General features: G+C 39.3%; 1 protein-coding gene across 1 annotated transcript in view; it reads right to left on the bottom strand.

Moving 5' to 3' along the window:
- LOC308632146 (uncharacterized protein) overlaps nt 1–13224 on the bottom strand; it is a 109713-nt gene extending 96489 nt beyond the window's left edge. Inside the window, exon 1 of the mRNA XM_081263934.1 lies at nt 13159–13224. The gene's annotated coding sequence lies outside the window, so the exon portion shown is untranslated. The remainder of the gene's footprint in view (nt 1–13158) is intronic.
- Between the last annotated feature and the right edge of the window lie 6063 nt (nt 13225–19287).

The following is a 19287-nucleotide window of genomic DNA, read 5'->3' as shown; positions in this document are numbered from 1 at the left end:
ATAATTTTAAACTTGCTAAAAAGTTGGAAGAACAGTACAAAGAAGAATTCCTATACAAGCTTCACCCAGATTCTCTCTCTCCCTCCCTCTCTCTCTCTCTCTCTCTCTCTCTCTCTCTCTCTCTCTCTCTCTCTCTCTCTCTCTCTCCTCTCTCTTTCTTTATTGCCCAGGCTGATCTCAAACTTGTGATCCTCCTGCCTCAGCCTCCAGTCTCTGGGATTACAGGCATTCACCTCCATGCCAAATTATTTGTTTGTTGTTGTTGTTTTTAATCTAGCATAATTAATTCCTCTTTCATGATACTGACATTGTGTGTGTGGTGTGTGTGTGTGTTGATACTGGGGATTGAACCCAGAGGCACTTAACCACTGAGCCACATCCCCAGCCCTTTTCTATATTTTATTTATAGACAGTAGAGACACAGTCTTGGTGAGTTGCTTACAGCCTCCCTAAGTGGCTGAGGCTGCTTTGAATTTGCAATCCTCCTGTCTCAGCCTCTGAGATTACAGATGTACACCACAACATCTGGCCTGACATTTAATTTTTTTTTTAAGACAGACCAGTTGTTTTGAATCCCATACCTTTTTTTTTTTTTTTTTTTTTTTTAGTAAATTTACAATTTACTAAGATTCCACCATTTATTAGGTAGGGAAATCAGTGACTTATGGTTGCTGAGAGAATTAAATAGGATAGATAAATTTGTTTAGTCTTGGTAGGGACTCATACTACATACAAATGGACCAGTAAGGGTTCTGTCGTAATGAAAACTAGAGTTCAAATCTTTTAGAAGAGAGGATGGGTAGAATTAATGCATCTCTAATACACAATTTGTGTTTTAAATTGTGAAACAATAAATAGACAATGTATTTCATTCCATCGCATATTTGCCATTTACTATGTAGCATTCGAGCTTCTAAATTGGATAGGGAAAGGGAGAAGATGTAAGCCTGGCCAGACACCAGAAGTTCAATGTGGATCACTATTAGTGAGATAGTCAATATATTTCTCTATTAAATGGCAATACAGATACCCAAGAAAGGCATAGAAAATAAAAGGGGTACATTATTTTATTTGCCAGATTAACTGAATTAAGATTAATACTTTTTTCTTTTAAGGATGTGAAGGTATATTTTATTTCAGATACATAGAGATTTATTTAGGAAAGCAGATACCTATTCAAGAGAGAATGAGGACAATCTTGACAGAGATGCCTGTGAGGATAAAGCAAGGAAAACGCATTCAAGGGAGAATGGGGATCTTCTCTAGAGTGAGAGATGATGAAGGTATATTTTATTTTATTTTTTTTTAAAGAGAGAGTGAGAGAGGAGAGAGAGAGAGAGAATTTTTAATATTTATTTTTTAGTTCTCGGCGGACACAACATCTTTGTTGGTATGTGGTGCTGAGGCTCGAACCCGGGTCGCACGCATGCCAGGCGAGCGCGCTACCGCTTGAGCCGCATCCCCAGCCCATGATGAAGGTATATTTTAAAAGAAAGTGAAATGAGCTGGGTCTGGTGGCTCACACCTACAATCCCAGCAGCTCAGGAGGCTGAGGCAAGAAGATTGCAAGTTCAAAGCCAGCCTCAGCAATTTTGCAAGGCCCTAAGCAACTTAGCGAGACCCTGTCCCATAATAAAAAATAATAAGGGCTGGGGATGTGGAATGTGGCTCAGTGGTTAAGCATCCCTGGTCCCAAAAAAGGAAAAAAAATGATATGTGGTATTTGCTGACAAGAATATGAAATCATACTTCAGATTTGTTCAAGGGGCTGAATTACATACTGTATCAAGCTGTTTCCTGAACAACCTTTGAATAAATCCCACCTGGGCCTTACTGTCCTGACTGCCCCCAGCATTCTCGTCAGCCATAGTTGACCATATCAAAGGTAGATACCTGACCAAGGAGACACAAACCCATTCATCCAATCAGATTATCTTTCTCAGTACTTTGGACCCTGAGCCACATTAATGATGGAGCACTTGACTCACGATCCTGAAGGTCGAGAACTAAATTGTTTCCTGCCCTTCCTGAGGTTCTTCATTTCCTCATAGACTGTGAGTTGATATTTCAATAGTGCAATTATTTTTAAAACAGCATATTGTGTAAGGACACAGACAAAATGACAAAATTTATAAATAATAACAAGAATAATTATCTCATAAAATATATTAGTGCTAGGAGTGCAGCTCAGTGATAAGAGTCCTGGCCTTCCATGCTTGAGGCCCTGGGTTCAATCCCCAGCAGAGGGTAGAGTGGGGGAAACAGTATAATCCCTAGATGACAGATAGGGACATGTTTTCAGAAGGGGCAATTAAGTGACTTCTAAGGTATAGTGGTGTATTCTTAGCCTGGGTAGTGGTTACAGTTATTTTAAAAATTTATACATATGTGTTTTATATACTCTTGTTGTATACGAAACTCTCTCAAAAGGAAAAAGATGTTTAACTTGAGCTAATTTAGAAGATTTCTGTTCCTTTCACGCAAACATATTCCAAAATCATAGTTATTAAAGGTAGCTTAGTAGTAGTATTCATTCAAAAAATAAAGGGCTGTGTGTGAGCACATACACATGTGCTTAAAGAAGGCTATGCAAATGTCATTGAACTCCAGGATTAGAAGAAATCTTAGAAAATTTCTAGTGAGTTGAAGATTTTTGTTTTACAAAGAGAAAATTGAGAGCTAACTCAGAATCCTGGGTTCTGTCCATCAAGCTGTATCATTTCCCTAACATAAGAGACAGCAATCATGTCAGCAAGAAATGCATATTTCAAAGATTCAATTATTTTTAATGTTTATTTTATTCTTAGAAGACTTGACTGCCTCTGTGCTGAAAATAAATTATTTCATGTAATATAATTCTACACATAAGCAACATTTTATATCATGATTGCTAGATATCAAGAAAATAAATTACTGCAATTTAAAATGGAATTTTACTGACAACTACTAAATTTTCTTCCTTGCTTATTAATTTTAAATCATATAATAAAATGAATTTACTGATACAGTTAGTCTTATGGGTATGGAAAAAATTGCTTCCCCTTTGCCAAACCCATCAAATGTAATTGAAGATTAATAATACTATGTGTTGTAAAAATTGGCTTATTTTCACTAATGGAAGACATCACTGCTTCTGATGTGATAGTCTGTTACTTAGAAAGGAAAAAGAAGTAGAATACCTACAGACAGCACTGGCTAGATAATTTGCAGGGCCTATTGAAAAATAAAAATGTGGCCACCTTGTTCAAAAAGTGGGAATAGAGGGAAATGCTGTTAAAGCTTCTAAAATTTAAAGATTTAGGGGGAGAAGCGGTACTGGTATTGAACCCAAGGGCACTTTACCACTGAGCCACATCCCCCATCCTTTTGTTTGTTTTTCTGAGACAGGGTGTATGAAGTTAAGTTGCTGAGGTTAGCCTTGTGATTTTCCTGCCTCAATCTCCTGAGTAGCTGGGATTACAAGTGTGCTTCATCACATCTGGCTTAAAGCTTTTCTTTAATAAAAAATATTTTTTAAAAAAAGCTTTTTGCTTCGGATACACCTCTCTTTCTAGCTAGTGTAGATTCCTTGGCTACTTACTGTCATGCTCTCTCCCATGGGGGGTATTTGCAAGGTAAGTGCAGATGCTCCCAGATACCCTAGAGTCTCATTTCAAAACTGGTGTTGCACTCACCCTCCACCAGATTCACTCTCTTGCCAGCCACTGGGCCCTATAAGGAGCAAGAAGTCAACCTCCCCTTACAAGAAGTCAATCTCCCCTTACAATGGCCTGTCACCCCAATGCATGTCAGAAAGGCACTCCTCACCTTGATCCCCTAAGACTGCAACCTCCGTGTTGGTACCTGGGATCACAGATGGAAAAGAGCCTCACTTGTACCAAAATATACACTAAATGTCTGACAGCCCACTGACAGCCCAGGGCACTACACTGTGCCCTGACCCAAGGTATTATAATATCACCATGTCCAATCTGGATTTTCCCCCACACCCTACACAGGTTCCACTTACGGGCAGAACCACCACAATCACCATCCATCCACCAAGACTCATTGCCTCCCCAGGCAGAAGCAGTCCCTGACAAGGCAAAAAAGGAAGAGGCCAGGCAGAGTTTGAAATGCTAGGGCATGATAGTGCCAACAGCTGAGAACTGGTCTTGGAAAGCAAGAGAGATGGCAAGTGATAGAATCATGTGGGAGCCAAGGTTCCAAGCTCCAGTGTGCCAGCATTGTCCCATCAAACTTCACTTGCAAAACACAAGTTCAAAGAGAAAGTAAGATACTAAAGAGGAGACTGCAGGCACTGAACCCTAAAAACAGTCCATTTGAGTACCAGGCCCTATTGGATTTTTCTGGTCATATTCAAGCCAGCCTGCATACAAAACTATAGTTATTTCCACAGCATGCCAAAAATGAAATCACAAATAACTGTGTGTATTTATGAGCACATGTTTATATCTGTGTTGAAATATCTTCATAGATGAAAATAGTATTGCTGGCAGGATTCAAATCAAGTTATGGTGCCAAGCAGTCAAAATAATGAAGGTAATTTTTCCAAAAACATTACATATAGTTTTTTTTTTTTTTTTAAGAGAGAGTGAGAGGAGAGAGAGTTTTTTTTCTTTAATATTTATTTATTTAGTTAGTTAGTTAGTTAGTTAGTTCTCGGCGGACACAACATCTTTGTTGGTATGTGGTGCTGAGGTTCGAACCCGGGCCGCACGCATGCCAAGCGCGAGCGCACTACCGCTTGAGCCACATCCCCAGCCCTACATATAGTTTTATTAAAGAAACAGATGGGAGCCAAGCAGGATGATACACTCTGATGATCCTAGAGACTCAGGAGGCTGAAGCAGGAGGATAGCAAATTCCAGGCCAACCTCAGCAATGTAGTGAGACTCTCAGCAACTTAGTGAGACCCCATCTCAAAATAAATAAATAAGTAAGAACTGGGGATTTAGATTGGTGGTAAAATGTCCCTGGGTTCAATCCTCACTACCAACCAACAAACAAACAGATGGGAAAACATTGGGTACAAAAAACTTTTAAATTTTTAAGGATTTTTAGTCACCCTATGAAATTCAATGTGTCTAGCCAGGCACAGTGGCACATGCCTGTAATCCCAGCAACTTGGGAGTTTAAGGCAAGAAGATTGTGAGTTTGAGGCCAATATAAAATAAAAAAAATTGGGCTGGGGATGTGGCTCAAGTGGTAGCGCGCTCGCCTGGCATGCATGCGGCCTGGGTTCGATCCTCAGCACCACATACAAACAAAGATGTTGTGTCCACTGAAAAAACTAAAAAATAAATATTGAAAATTCTCTCTCTCAAAAAAAAATAAATAAAAAATAAAATAAAATAATTAAAAAGGACATTCTAAAATAGAATGATCATAGGTTCAACCCCCAGTACTGATAAATAAGTATATTTTAGAAATAACATGTCTAATTTTTAGAAGCTCTCTGGCATTTAGTAATGGGAAACCATCTATACTTGGAATGTTAATTCTTTCTTTCCTTCACACTCCATTTGGTAATTCTTACTCACTTCGATGCACAATCAAATTTCACCTTTTCCTTAAGACCTTCCTCAACTATCCCAGTGGTTAACTATGGTTTGCTTGTTTCTCTTTTTATCATTGTTTTTTTTTTTTTTAAAGAGAGAGTGAGAGAGGAGGAGAGAGAGAGAGAGAGAATTTTAATATTTATTTTTTAGTTATCAGCGGACATAACATCTTTGTTTTTTGTTTGTATGTGGTGCTGAGGATCGAACCTGGACCGCACGCATGCCAGACGAGCGCGCTACCGCTTGAGCCACGTCCCCAGCCCGTTTTTTTCTTATTTTTGATGCTAATTTTGTTTTTTTGGAGGGTTTGGTGGTACTAAGGGTTGAACTCAGGAGTGTTTTTCTGCTGAGCTGCATCCCCAGTTTTTTCTTTTTGAGACAGGGCCTCACTAAATTGCACAGGCTGGCCTCAAACTTGTGATCCCTCCTGCCTCAGCCTAGAGAGTTGCTAGTGTAAGAGGCACCAGCTTTAGCTATTGTTTTATTGTCCGTTATCTGCCAAAAACTGTTGTGTTTCCAAACCAGAACCTGACTTTCCTTAAAGAGAATACTCAGATCCTTCAGTATTTTCTGCATTCCTTATTTGGTTACTTCTCTACTCAGGACTTGATTGAAGTGAATGGGGTAATACTTTGTCTTATATTATGCATACCTAATCACATTTTAAAAACAGGACTCCAAATTGTCTTTGTTGTTAAGAATTTGCTTCAATGATAGCAAAATCTTTATTGGAAATAAGAGGCCAACAAGAAATGAGGATATCCATTGGGATGGAGATACAAGACCTGATTATAAAATGAAATTATAAGAACATTATGATAAAGAATCAATGCCTGGGGAAAGGGTTAATCTGCACCGACCCCTCCCAACCCCACTCCCAGCCTCTCTAGGGGCCCAGAATTTCTGAGAACAATCTGACTGGGTTCTCCAGTCCCCAGAGTGCTGCTTGGTCTCTTGCTGAGCACAATTTCCATAAGACATGAACTTGAGACCTTTGGCCAGCTGTGGTTGTAGCTCAATGGTGGGGTGTTTTCCTATCTTATGTGAGGCACTAGGTTCCATACTCAGCACCACATAAAAATAAATAAAATAAAGGTATTGTGTCCATCTACAACTAAAAAAAACAACAATTTTATTAAAAAAAGAAAAGAAGGGCTGGGGATGTGGCTCAAGCGGTAGCGCGCTCGCCTGGCATGCGTGCGGCCCGGGTTCGATCCTCAGCACCACATACCAACAAAGATGTTGTGTCCGCCAAGAACTAAAAAATAAATATTAAAAATTCTTTCTCTCCCTCCCCCCCCCTCTCTCTCCTCTCTCACTCTCTCTTTAAAAAAAAAAAAGAAAAGAAAAAGACCTTTGGCCAGAAATGATCTGTGGGGGAAATGTGATGCAATTGAATAGAACTTGATCCAATCTGTCACATGAAAATCAACACTTTCAACTGCATCCTGTGCCCATTGCCCAGGGCATGTACTGTGGTGCCCATGCCTGTTTACCTCTGTTGGCAGTATACTTTGCCTCCAAAGATTTCCAAAACTCCTCTTCCATGATAAGCATGAATACTTTTCTTTTGTCACCCTTTGGCCTTCCCCTGCCCCCAAGATTTTGCTTATGGTTTATTAAAGAAGCTAACAAACCTCAACTAACAAGTATGTTAGTGAGAGATGGTTGGGTGATATTTATACATTTAAAAAAATGCTTTGGGCAATCAGATTCCTAACTCAAAAGGAGAACTCTGAATTTTTGTTACATTTAGGGTCCCTTTCCCAACAATTCTCTTGCTTATTTGAGCAGGTCTAGTTGTACTGATCCTACACCTAAAACTCTCTTACATAACTCTGCTGTGGGAAGCTTCCCTTTTCGCCCCAGGCCAACACTGAAGTAAGAATCAGCACACTCAAATCCCTTCAAAAATTTATAAGCAATGTAGATTTTACAGAGTATGTAAAAGAGGTAAGAGAGGATTTTATAAACCACACCCTACAGCACATAACATTATTAATCCTCCCTTTACTTTTTCTTTCTTCCCCTCTCCCACCAGTGGGGTAGGGCAGGGACAGCGTTTCAACATTTTTTCCCAGAAAGGGAAACTCTCAGATCTTCCTGTTTACACCATTACTCCTGTTTTCTCCTTTCTTGGCTGTAATGCACTAGTCCCAAACCAGGCCACTGGTCTAAGCAGGAGTTCTGCCTCTCTGCCAACATATTAGACCAAGCAGGTATTTGGACATAAAAATTCGGTTCTGTGCATATGGGGTATGGCTGAAGACCGTAATTGGAGTGGAAATGGTATAAATACTATGGGGAGCATGAACTCTTAGGTGAGGAAATGTGAACATAAGCTTAAAGTAGAATTGCATTTAGGACACTTATTTATAAGAGTTTTTATTGTAACGTGGAGGAGAAATTAGAAACAAAGAGAAACAAAAAGAAAATGGAAAATTCCCAACTCATGCAGTTATTTGCATTGTTAAATGATTGTCAATTTGGTTTAGTGTTTGTCCAAATAAGACCCTGCAGCAAATACAAAACTGTAACCACAATGGTAATTAATTCAACAAATATTTGTTGAGTATGTATTATATACCAACAGTGTTGGATGCTTAGAAAACAGGAGTAAATAAAACAAAGACTGCTGCTCCCGTGAAGCCCTCATCTTAGTGGAGGAGACAAATTTAACAAAAACATGATAAATAAGCTATCTAGTGTTAGAAGATGGTTTCTGCGAGAAAAGAAAATAAAGAACAAGGAACGGAGAGTGGGATTCCTAGGATGGGGTTATTTGCATTATTAAGTAAGGAGGCAAAGGCAAGCCTCGGGAAGCAAAATTTGAGGAGATAAGAGCCTTACCTAAGAAGATATCTGGAGAAAGGACATTCCAGGCAAAGAGCAAAGGTCATTGGGCAGGGTGTGTCTGGTATTGTCAAGAAAGAGCTTCGAGGCCAGTGGGGGCAGGTGCAGGGGAAGTTGGATCTTGTAGGACTTGTGGGTAATTTTAAATATTTTGGCATTATTCTGAGTAAAATGGGGAGCTGTTGACCAATTTTGAGCTGAGGAAGGACATAAACGGACAAATTTTAAGAGAACCACTCTGGCTGCTATATTAAGAAAATACTGCCCTAGAGGTAGGAGGTGTAGCTCAGTGGTAAAGCGCTTGCCCAGCATGTGCAAGGCTCTGGGTTCAATCCCCAGAAAAGAAAAAGAAACATACTGACAAATTCAAGACTAGAAGCCGAGAGTAAGGAAGTTATTAGAGTCATTCAGATCAGAGATGATCGTGGCTTTGGGCAGAATGGTGGCAGTAGAGGTGAAGAGAGGGGATCAGATTCTAGAAATATTTTGAGAATATGAGAGAATAAGTGGAGCCAAAGATGATTCCAAGTTTGGGGGCTTGCACAACCACAGAGTGAATCTAAGTGCAACATGACTATAAGGTCCTTGCTTAGCATCTGGATGGTCATCTTAAGTGACAGCCATCATTTTAAGACAAATTTCGCTTTCCCACCCAAAGGCGGGAATAGAAAGGCTCACCACTCCCTCATACCAACCCAACCCTTCATCTCCCCCATTAGGAACTGCCCTGCTCTAATCCCTGAGCCTGCACCATAAAAGTCCCAGAACTCAAGCCTGCGCAACTCTGTTTGTCTATGGAGAGATGTGCCTTAATTTGTCAGCTCTGACAAATAAACTCTTGTGTGTATCTCTGCCTGGTCTCTGTCTTTAATTTCTTGATCGCCAGTTCCTCACTTTCCTTTCCATGACTGTTCAAGCAAAAAGTTGCCCTTTTTGCACTTCCCTGAACATTTATCTCATTTATCAAAAGCTATTTTCACAACTGCAGTATTTAGTTTCAAATAAACTCTATTTGTTATATAGTGGATTCCTGCAGATAGAATTTGTTTCATTCTCTTAGCAATAAGAAAGAAAACAGTCTTCTCTAGCTTCATACATGCAATCCTTTCGGGTGATATTTTTAAAAATCATAATAGGTTTCTAGGTGTGGTTGTGCATGCTTGTAATCCCAGCACTTGGAGGCTGAAGCAAGAGGATGACTTGAACTTGGAGTTCAAAATCAGCAACAAACGTAACTAGACCTCCATGTCTAACAACAACAACAACAACAAAAGCAGTAGGTTGCATTTCTAGTCGTTGTTTATTTTAAAATAATATTGAAGCCAGGAGAGGTAGCACACACCTGTAATCCCAGTGGTTTAGGAGGCTGAGGCAGGAGAATAACAAATTCGAGTCCAACTTCAGCAATTTAGGCCCTAGGCAATTGAGATCCTGTCTCAAAATAAAAATACAAAAAGGACTGGGGATGAGTGTTAGAGCACCCCCTGGGTTCAATCCCCAATACACACACACATACTACTACTACTAATAATAATAATAATAATGGGGGGCGGGCACTGGGGACTGAAACACAGCAATTAAATTCCATACATGTAAGGTTATGTCAAAATGAACCCAACTATAATGTACAAATATAATGTACCAATAAAAGCAAAATAAATAAACAAAAATAATATTAATAGCAGCTAACATTTATTGAGCACTTAGTTTCCAGGCCACGTGCTAAATATTCACAATCATTTACCTTATAGCACTGCTCTGAGGCTGGAATTATTATCTCCATTTTAGGCATGAAGAGGGTTAGAAAATATCTAATTTTTTTTTTTTTCTGGGCTAGTAAGTACCAGAGCTAGGATTCAGACTCATTTGCCTAGGTCGAGGGCTTTTATTATATTCTATTATTTATTTATTTATTTATTTTATTTTTATGGTGCTGGGATCAAACTCAAGATCTCACACATGCGAAGCCAGGACTCTACCACTGAGCTACACCTCCAGACCTCCAGACCTAGGGCTTTAAAGAACTGTGTATTCTGTCCCTCTACTTGACGTCCCTAGGAGACAGTAGGGAAGGAATATAGCTTTTAGTCACCCCTTCCCCTTTTTGTCTCTAAGATTTAATAAAGGATAAGGTTTGTCTCTTTTGTTAGAGATAAGTATGATATATTTATTTATTTTGCCATGCTGGAGTGTGTGTGGGGGGTCAAGCCTAGGGCCTCACACCTGCTAGGTAAGTGCCCTGCTACTGAATTACACCCCCAGTTCCAGCATAGTTTTAAATATAGTTGTGGTTTAATGAAGTCTCCCTGGTCATCTTCTGAACCTTAACTTCCCTATTTTTAAATCAAGAGAAGACATTTAGATAATGAGGTTTTGTTGTTGTTGCTTCTTTGGTAATGGAATTGAACCCAGAGGTGGTCTACTTCTGAGTTGCTACATCTCCAGCCCTTTTTATTTATTTATTGTTTTAATTGAAAGACAGAGTCCTTGTAATGCAAAAGGACAACCACTAAGTTGCCCAGGCTGGTCAAACTTGTGATCCTCCTGCCTCAGCCCTCCTCCCCCTCAGTCTCTCTCCTCTCAAGGAGTACTCCACTGCAACCAGCTCTAAATTTTTAAAATTCTAATATCTTTGTTAGTCACCACAAAAAACCTTGTTTATGAAAGATTTCTTGCCCTCACCCCCGAAAAAGTCTTAAGTTTACCAAAATGGTAAATTCTAGATTTCATTGTATCCTTCCACCCGGAGATATCAGCCTTTTTTTCCATCTGCCTTACTCTTTTTGTCTGTCTGTTAAGTAATAAACTTCTGGATGTTTAAAACTCAATGTATATACACTGAACATTGTGCCTCAGCCATTTCAGCTTAGCAAGAGCTATCTATGGAGGGTCTGGGAAATTTGCCATAAGTGAGTTATTTAAAGGTGGTTAGGGTGACACACTCTACTAAATTTAGCATCTTAATGAACTTCTCTAGATTAAGGAGTTACTGCCTTGCATTCTTCTACCCTTTGTGTGAAAAATTTGGCACATACTTGAGATTGATTATTTTCTTTCCTGTGTTAGAATTTTCAAACAGTTCCTTTCTCAAAATATGTTGTCAGCTGCCTTTCCCACATTATCCTTTTTCTGCAGAAAGTGGGAGGGGCTATCCACTCTCAGAGCTGAGATTGCAGAGTTGACTTCCCCCTCACATCTCCATACCCAGCTGTCTAATGCAAGATCAGCAATTTTTATTTTTTCTCTAAAGGTCTAGGTAAGTAAACGTTTTCAGTTTTTTGGTCAGTAGGGTCTCTGTTGCAATTACTCAGCTCTGTCCTTGTAATGCAAAAGAAGCCACAGACAATATGTAAATAAATGTGTGCTGTGGTGTTCCATTAAAACTTCATTCATGCCAAGCACGTGGCACGTGCCTGTAATCCTAGCTATTCTGGAGGCGAAGACAGGAGGATCAAAATTTCAAGGCTACCCTGGGCAACAGAAGAGACACTGATTCAAACTTTTAAGATTAAAAAAGCTGGGGGGGAATAGCTCAGTGGTAGAACCTAGCATATGCTAGGCCCTGGGTTCAACCCCCAGTACTGAAAAAAGTAACAACAAAACTTTATTTACAAAGGCAGAAGAAGCCAGATTTGGCCCTCCAGGCCATAGGTTGCTGACTCCTGATCTACAAGCATGTGGGAGCTGTATCAGAGTGACTATAGTTCCTAGGAATTTGGAATTGGGACCTAGAGAAAATGGGGTAGAGTGGGTGGGGGACAGAAACAGAGAGCCAAGACTGCTATTTGAGACAGCTATAGGAGGCCACATGTGAACAAATAAGTGAGCAGAGAAGCCAGTCTGTGGAGAGGGAAACACACACACACACACACACAGAAAAGCCAAGACTGGAGACCAGATAATGGGAAAGAGGAAGGAGAGAGGAGTTCTTGTCATTTTAGCTGTGCTTTCCACAGTTGGGTCTCACATAATCCCTTGCCTATTTTTATATTCATTTCTCCTTTACTTTAGCCAACTGGCATGAATGTCTGTTTCTTGCCACCAGATAACCCTTAACTTGAGCAGCCTTTTATACTCTGGATTTCCCAAATGACTGGCAGCTTTCCGACTTAAATAGCCATGCATTTGTACACTAGGCTTTGCTGGGTCTGATTTCACCTGTGACCTACCCTTTTTCAGTTCTACTCCAAGAGTGTTCTCTGTCTCTCTGTCTCTATCTATCTGTCTGTCTATCTATCTATCTATACATATATATATATATATATATATACACACACACATACACACATATATATGTATATATAACATATATTTTATATATATATATATATATATATATATATATATATATATATATATATATATATTTTTTTTTTATGTGGTGCTGAGGATGGAACCTAGGGCCTCACACCTGCAAGGCAAGCATTCTACTGAGTTGTAGCCCTAACCCCCCAAGTTCTGTTTTTTCTTCAGCTTTTGCTCAGACATTATCTCTTATGCCCGAGTTAGGATTTGGTTTCTGCATTAGTTAACTCTTCATTACTACAACAAATAGCCAAGGCAGTCTTTCTTATTTTTATTAATTTATTTTTGGTTTTGGGGATTGAACCCAGAAGCAATTAACCACTGAGTCATATCCCATCCCTTTTTATTTTTTATTTTGTGTCTTAGCTTTTTTGCTGCTGTGACTAAAAGACCTGACCAGAACAATTGTAGAGGGGGAAAAGTTTATTTAAGGGCCCACGGTTTCAGAGGTCCATAGGAGGCCAGTTACATTCCTTGAGGAGAGAGAGTGTGGTGGAGGGAAGCAGCTCACAGCATGATCAGAAGCAGAGAGAGATGTCTGCACTGGCCAGCTACAAATATATAACCCAAAGCCATGCCCCAATTTCCACCTCCTCCAGCCACACCCTACCACCTTCAGTTACCACTCAGTTAATCCCTATTAGGGGATTAATTCACTGCTTGAGAAGAATCATTTCTTCTCTGAACCTTCTTGCATTGTCTTCTTGCATTGAGCTTTTGGGAGACACTACATGTAAACCATAACATTTTGAGACACAGTCTCACTAAGTTGCTTATGACCTCATTAAATTACTGAGGCTGGCCTTGAACTTGAGTTCTCCTGTTTCAGCTTCCTAAACCCCTGGGATTACAGGTATGTGCCACCGTGCCTGGCTAGTCTTTTTATTTTATTTGGTACCCAGGGATTGAACTCAGGGACACTCAACCACATCCCCAGCCTTATTTTGTATTTTATTTAGAGACAGAGTTTCACTGAGTTGCTTAAAACCTTACTTTTGCTGAGGCTGGCTTTGAACTCATGATCCTCCTGCCTCAGCCTCCCATCTGCTAGGATTACAGGTGTGATCGTCTGGCTAGTTTTTTAATTTTATTATGTATTTATTTATTTATTTATTTATTTATTTTTTAAAGAGTGAGAGAGGGGGGAGAGAGAGAGAGAGAATTTTTTTTTAATATTTATTTTTTATTTTATTTTATTTTTTTAAAAGAGAGAGTGAGAGAGGAGAGAGAGAGAGAGAGAGAGAGAGAGAGAGAGAGATAATTTTTAATATTTATTTTTTAGTTCTCGGCGGACACAACATCTTTGTTGGTATGTGGTGCTGAGGATCGAACCCGGGCCACACGCATGCCAGGCGAGCGCGCTACCGCTTGAGCCACATCCCCAGCCCTTATTATGTATTTATTTGTGCTGGATATTTGTGCTGGGTATCGAACCCAGGACCTGATACATGTTAAGCAAATGCTATAATACTGAGCTATACCTCCAGCACAGGCTACTTTTTAAAGAAAAGAGGTTGATTTTGACATGTAGTTCTGGAGATACAAGGTCAAGGGGCTACATTTGATGATTGCCTGTTGGCAGAGTCCCAAGGCTACCCACAGCATCACATGGTACAAGACAGGGAACACATATATGACTATGTGCTGTTTAGTTCCTGCTCCTTCTCCTCTTTTCCCTTTCCCCCTCTCCTCCCCTTCCTCTTCCTCCTCTTCCTCTACTTCTTCTTTCAGTACTGCATATTGGATTCAGGGGTGCTTAGCCACTGAGCCACTTCCCTAGTCCTTTTTATTTTTTAGTTTGAGATAGGGTCTCACTAAGTTGCTGAGGTTGGCCTCAAACTTGCAATCCTTCTACCTCATCTTACTGAGTAGCTGGGATTACCTCTAGTTTTAATTACAGCTTTCACCTCTGAACAGGGCCTGGAACATAGTAAGAACTTAATGTGTTTATTTGTGAATGAGGTAAAGGTACACAATGTTAAATATACCTGCAAAATATATATCCTGGTAATAACTAGAAATAAATTGTAACCAACTAAAAGGCTTAGGATTCTCTGATTTCCCGCCCCCCCCTCCAGTTTTATGAGACAAAACAGAAATAAATGAATTACTGTTGCCAAAAGCTTGGTTCTTGTCCCCAATGCCAATTCAATAATGAGGACACAGTTTTGAGGAAAAGGAAAAAGAAGGTTTACTGCTTTGCTAGCAAAGGAGAAACACAGGGACTCCTGTCTCAAAGGCTGTGATTCTGCCCATCAGCAGGTACAGGGGGTTTTTAAAGAGGTGATTCAGAGAAAATGAGATTAGGGAGGAGAGATCAGGAAGGAGAAGTTTAGGGAAAAGAAGATCAGGAAAAGATCAGGGAGGAGAAGATCAGGTAGAAGGAGGTTGAGAAAAAAGAAAAAAAACATGTAAGTTTCAAAGCAACAAGAGATATAGTCAAAGCATCAAGCAAACCCTTTCACTACTGCATTTATTCATAAGTAAAGGACTATAGAAATGTACTCTTTATGATTTACACTCAAATATGCTAACAGTGTTGTTCAAACCTATATTCTTACTAAATTTTTTGTCTGCCTATTGGTAACTGAATGTGTTCACTTTCCCTATTGAAATTGTAAATTTTGGCGGGGCTGGGGTTGTGGCTCAGTGGTAGAGTGCTCGGCTCACAGGTGTGGGGCCCTGGGCGCAATCCTCAGCACCACATAAAAATAAATAAATAAAATAAAGGTATTGTGTTCCAACTACAACTGAAAAAAATATTTTAAAAAATGTAAATTTTTTATTCCTTCTGTATTTCTACAATGTTCACCTTATTATACTTTGAGGGGGGCATGAAAGCTTACAATTTAAAAAAAGTTGGCAGATTAAATCTTTATCATTATGACGAGTCTCTCTTTATCACTAATGGTACTGTGGAGTCTACCTAATCTGATAATAACAGCTATTTCAGCCTCATGTTTTGGATAGTATTGCATGGGTTAGTTTTTCCATCCTTTTACTTTCAAGCTTTCCTCATTTTTATGTTCTAGGTATGTCTTTTGCAAATAGGTTTTGATTTTTTTTGTCCAGTCATAACAATTTGTGGTAGTTGGTTACATTAATTTGTGACCATGGGCTTATCTCACTTCTTAGCATTTATACCCTTATGTATAAGTCCCTCCTCTTGACTCAGGGAGGAGACTATAATGTACTTTATCTGAGAGCCCTGTGTGTGTGTGTGTGTGTGTGTGTGTGTGTGTGTGTGTGTATGTATGTATAAGAGGTTTTCCAATTTGCTTTGAGAGACTGCAATGAAAGGCCATATGGAAAAGAAGTCTTGGAACTACCTGTAGAAAAATTAAAGAAACCAATCAACAGTGAGAAACAAGGCCCTATAAATATAGTCTCAGTCAGACTATTTCAGGGAGCCCTCCACCCAGTCATGGAAGTCATCCTTGCTGAGGGGCCACTGAGTGAGAGAAGATGCCATCTGGAACACACTGACCACAGCAGACATCACCTAGAGGAGAGAGGTATCATCTCCATTTTGTCCTATCCAATGTCCTGACCCACAGACTCATGAAAAGTAACAAAGTCTAGTTGTTGCTATTTTTTTTTTTTCTCCCAGTACTGGGGATTGATTCCAGTAACGCTTTACCACTTAGCTATATCCCTACCCCTTTTTATTTCTTAACTTTAAGATACAGTCTCAATAATTGCTGAGGCTAGCCTTGAGTATATTATAGTCTCCTCCCTGAGTCGAGAGGAAGGACTTATACATAAGGGTATAAATGCTAAGAAGTGAGATAAGCCCATGGTCACAAATTAATGTAACCAACTATCACAAATTGTTATGACTGGACAAAGCAGGAGGATCACAAAATCCTGCTTCAGCCACTGGAGTTGCTGGGATTAGAAGTGTGTGCCAGCCACTGTACCAAGCTACAAAATATAGTTTTAAGCTACTAAATTTTTAGGTAGTTTGTTACAAAGCAATAGGTAACCAAAACAGTCTATTATTAAACAAGGATCTGTTTTCACTTAGTATAATTAGCGATATATTTGGTTTTAAGTCTGTCATCTGGTTGGGAGTGTAGCTCTGGTAAAGTTTTTGCCCAGCATGCAAAAGGCCCTGGGTTACATCCCTAGCACCACTAAATAAATAAATATCATCTTATAAATTATTCTCTCTGTCTCTTTTCATGTCAAGAGTTTGGGGATCAAACTGTGGGCCTTGCACATGCTACCAAGCACTTTACTACTGAACTATAGAACTGTCCCTTACTCCCACCTTCTGTAAGTAGTACTTTTTTTTCAGGGGGGTTGGGGGGGGTTGGGGGGTGGGGTGTGGTACCAGGGATTGAATCCAGGGGCACTTAACTATGGAGTCAAATCCCTAGACCTTTTTTATATTTTATTTTGAGACAGGGTCTTGCTAAATTGCTGAGGCTGGCTTTGAACTTGAGATCCTCCTGGCTCAGCCTCCTAAACTGCTGGGATTACAGGCATGTGCCACTATGCCCAGCTAGTAGTTTCTATTTGGTTGTCACTTTGTTCTCAGTTTTTCCCCCTTATCTTGCATTTAGATTAATTATTTTTTATTTTTTCATTTCCTCTTATCTCCCTTTTAGATTCAAAATTGCTTAGCATAATGGTTAATTTACAATTTGCATATTTCCTGTTAGAATCACCCCATTTTTCATTGTGGCAATTTTGATATGTATGATGACCAGGTGTTTGATTAAATGTTAGTCTAGATGTTTATATAAAATCATTTTTTAAAATGAGATTAACATTTAAATCAGTAGACTTTGGTGAAGAGGGGATATAGCTCAGTGGTAGAGCATTTGTCTAGCATGTGCAAGGCCATGGATTCCATTCCTGAAAAAAATTAAAAAATCAGTAGACTTTATGTAAAGCAGATACTCTCCATAAGGTGTGTGGGTCTTATCCAACCAGTTTAGCGTGTTAATAGAACAGCCTGGCCTCCCATGAGTAAAAAGGAGTTCTGCCAGAAATCCACCTTTGAACTTGAACTAACTCTCCTTTGGGTCTCCACCCTGCTGGTTCACCCTATAGGGTTTGGATTTACCAAGCCTTCACTTCTATTTCTCTGAAGAACCCTGACTGACATACATAGTATTTTATAATTCTCTTAGTGATTATTCTATGGATTGCAATGTGTATTCTTGATTTACCAGAGTGATTAATAAGTCAAACTTATTAATTTAAGTTATTTCATCCTCCTAAAGAATGAGTCCATTTATCTTCTGACATTGTTTGTGTGTGTGTGTGTGTGTGTATTTTTTTTTTTTTTTTTTTTTTTGGTATTGGGAATTGAACTCAGGAGCACTCAACCACTGACCCACAGCCCCAGGCCAACTTTGTATTTTTTATCAGAGACAGGGTCTCACTGAGTTGCTTAGCACCTTGCTGTTGCTGAGGCTGGCTTTGAACTCACTCACGATCCTCCTGTCTCAGCCTCCTGAGCTGCTGGGATTACAGGCGTGTGCCATCACGCCTGGGAATTGTTGTATATTTTACCTACAGAAGACATTAATATTACTGTCCTATATAATTTATATTGATATTTGTCTATATTTGCCCACATATTTATTGTTTTTCTTGATCTTTATTTCCTTCTGTATTTCAGACCTTATGACGGGAAACATTTTCTTTCTGCCTATAGAATGCCATTGTGAGCCTACTGGGGACAAATTCTCCATTTAGTTTTTTTGAAAACTTCTTCATTTCATCTTCCTTCTTTTTTTTTTTTAACCAGGATTTGTTCAAACCCTGGTACAAAATGTGGCTCAGTGGTTAAGCACCCCAGCCCTATCCTTTTTAATTTTTTAAATTTTGAGACAGGGTCTTACTGAGTTTCTTTAGAGCCTCAATAAATTGCTGAGGCTGGCTTTGAACTTGCCATCCTCCTGTCTCAGCCTTCTGAGCCACTGGGATTACAGGTGTGTGCCACCTTTATTTCACCTTTATTCTTAAAATGTATTTGCTTTCAGCTCTTTAGTCATCCTATCATTTTTTGACTTCAGTTATTTGTTTTTTAAAGAAAGAAATATTTTTTAAAGAGAGAGAGAATTTTTTAATATTTATTTAGTTTTCAGCGGACACAACATCTTTGTTTGTATGTGGTGCTGATCTTTTTTTTTTTTTTTTTTTTTTAGAGAGCGTGAGAGAGAGAGAGAGAGTGAGAGAGAGAGAATTTTTTTTTTATTATTTATTTTTTAGTTTTCGGCGGACACAACATCTTTGTTGGTATGTGGTGCTGAGGATTGAACCCGGGCCGCACGCATGCCAGGCGAGCGCGCTACCGCTTGAGCCACATCCCCAGCCCTGACTTCAGTTATTTCTGTTAAAAAAATCAGTATTAAGTCTAATGCTTTCTTTAAAAGTCATCTTCTTTGCTTTCTCTGACTATGTTTAAGATTTGTAGCAGGTGTTTCATCATGTGTCTCTGTCAATTGTATGGAATAAAAAAAAATCATCCTTCTGGGGATTTGCTGGTGCAAATATTCTTCACTTCTGGAACTCTACTTATTTTCATGCACCTTAAATTTTCTCACTGTAC

This window comes from Spermophilus citellus (genome assembly GCF_964194105.1).
Source record: "Spermophilus citellus genome assembly, chromosome: 13".
Lineage (NCBI taxonomy): Eukaryota > Metazoa > Chordata > Mammalia > Rodentia > Sciuridae > Spermophilus > Spermophilus citellus.
This window is presented reverse-complemented; position numbering and strand designations above follow the sequence as displayed.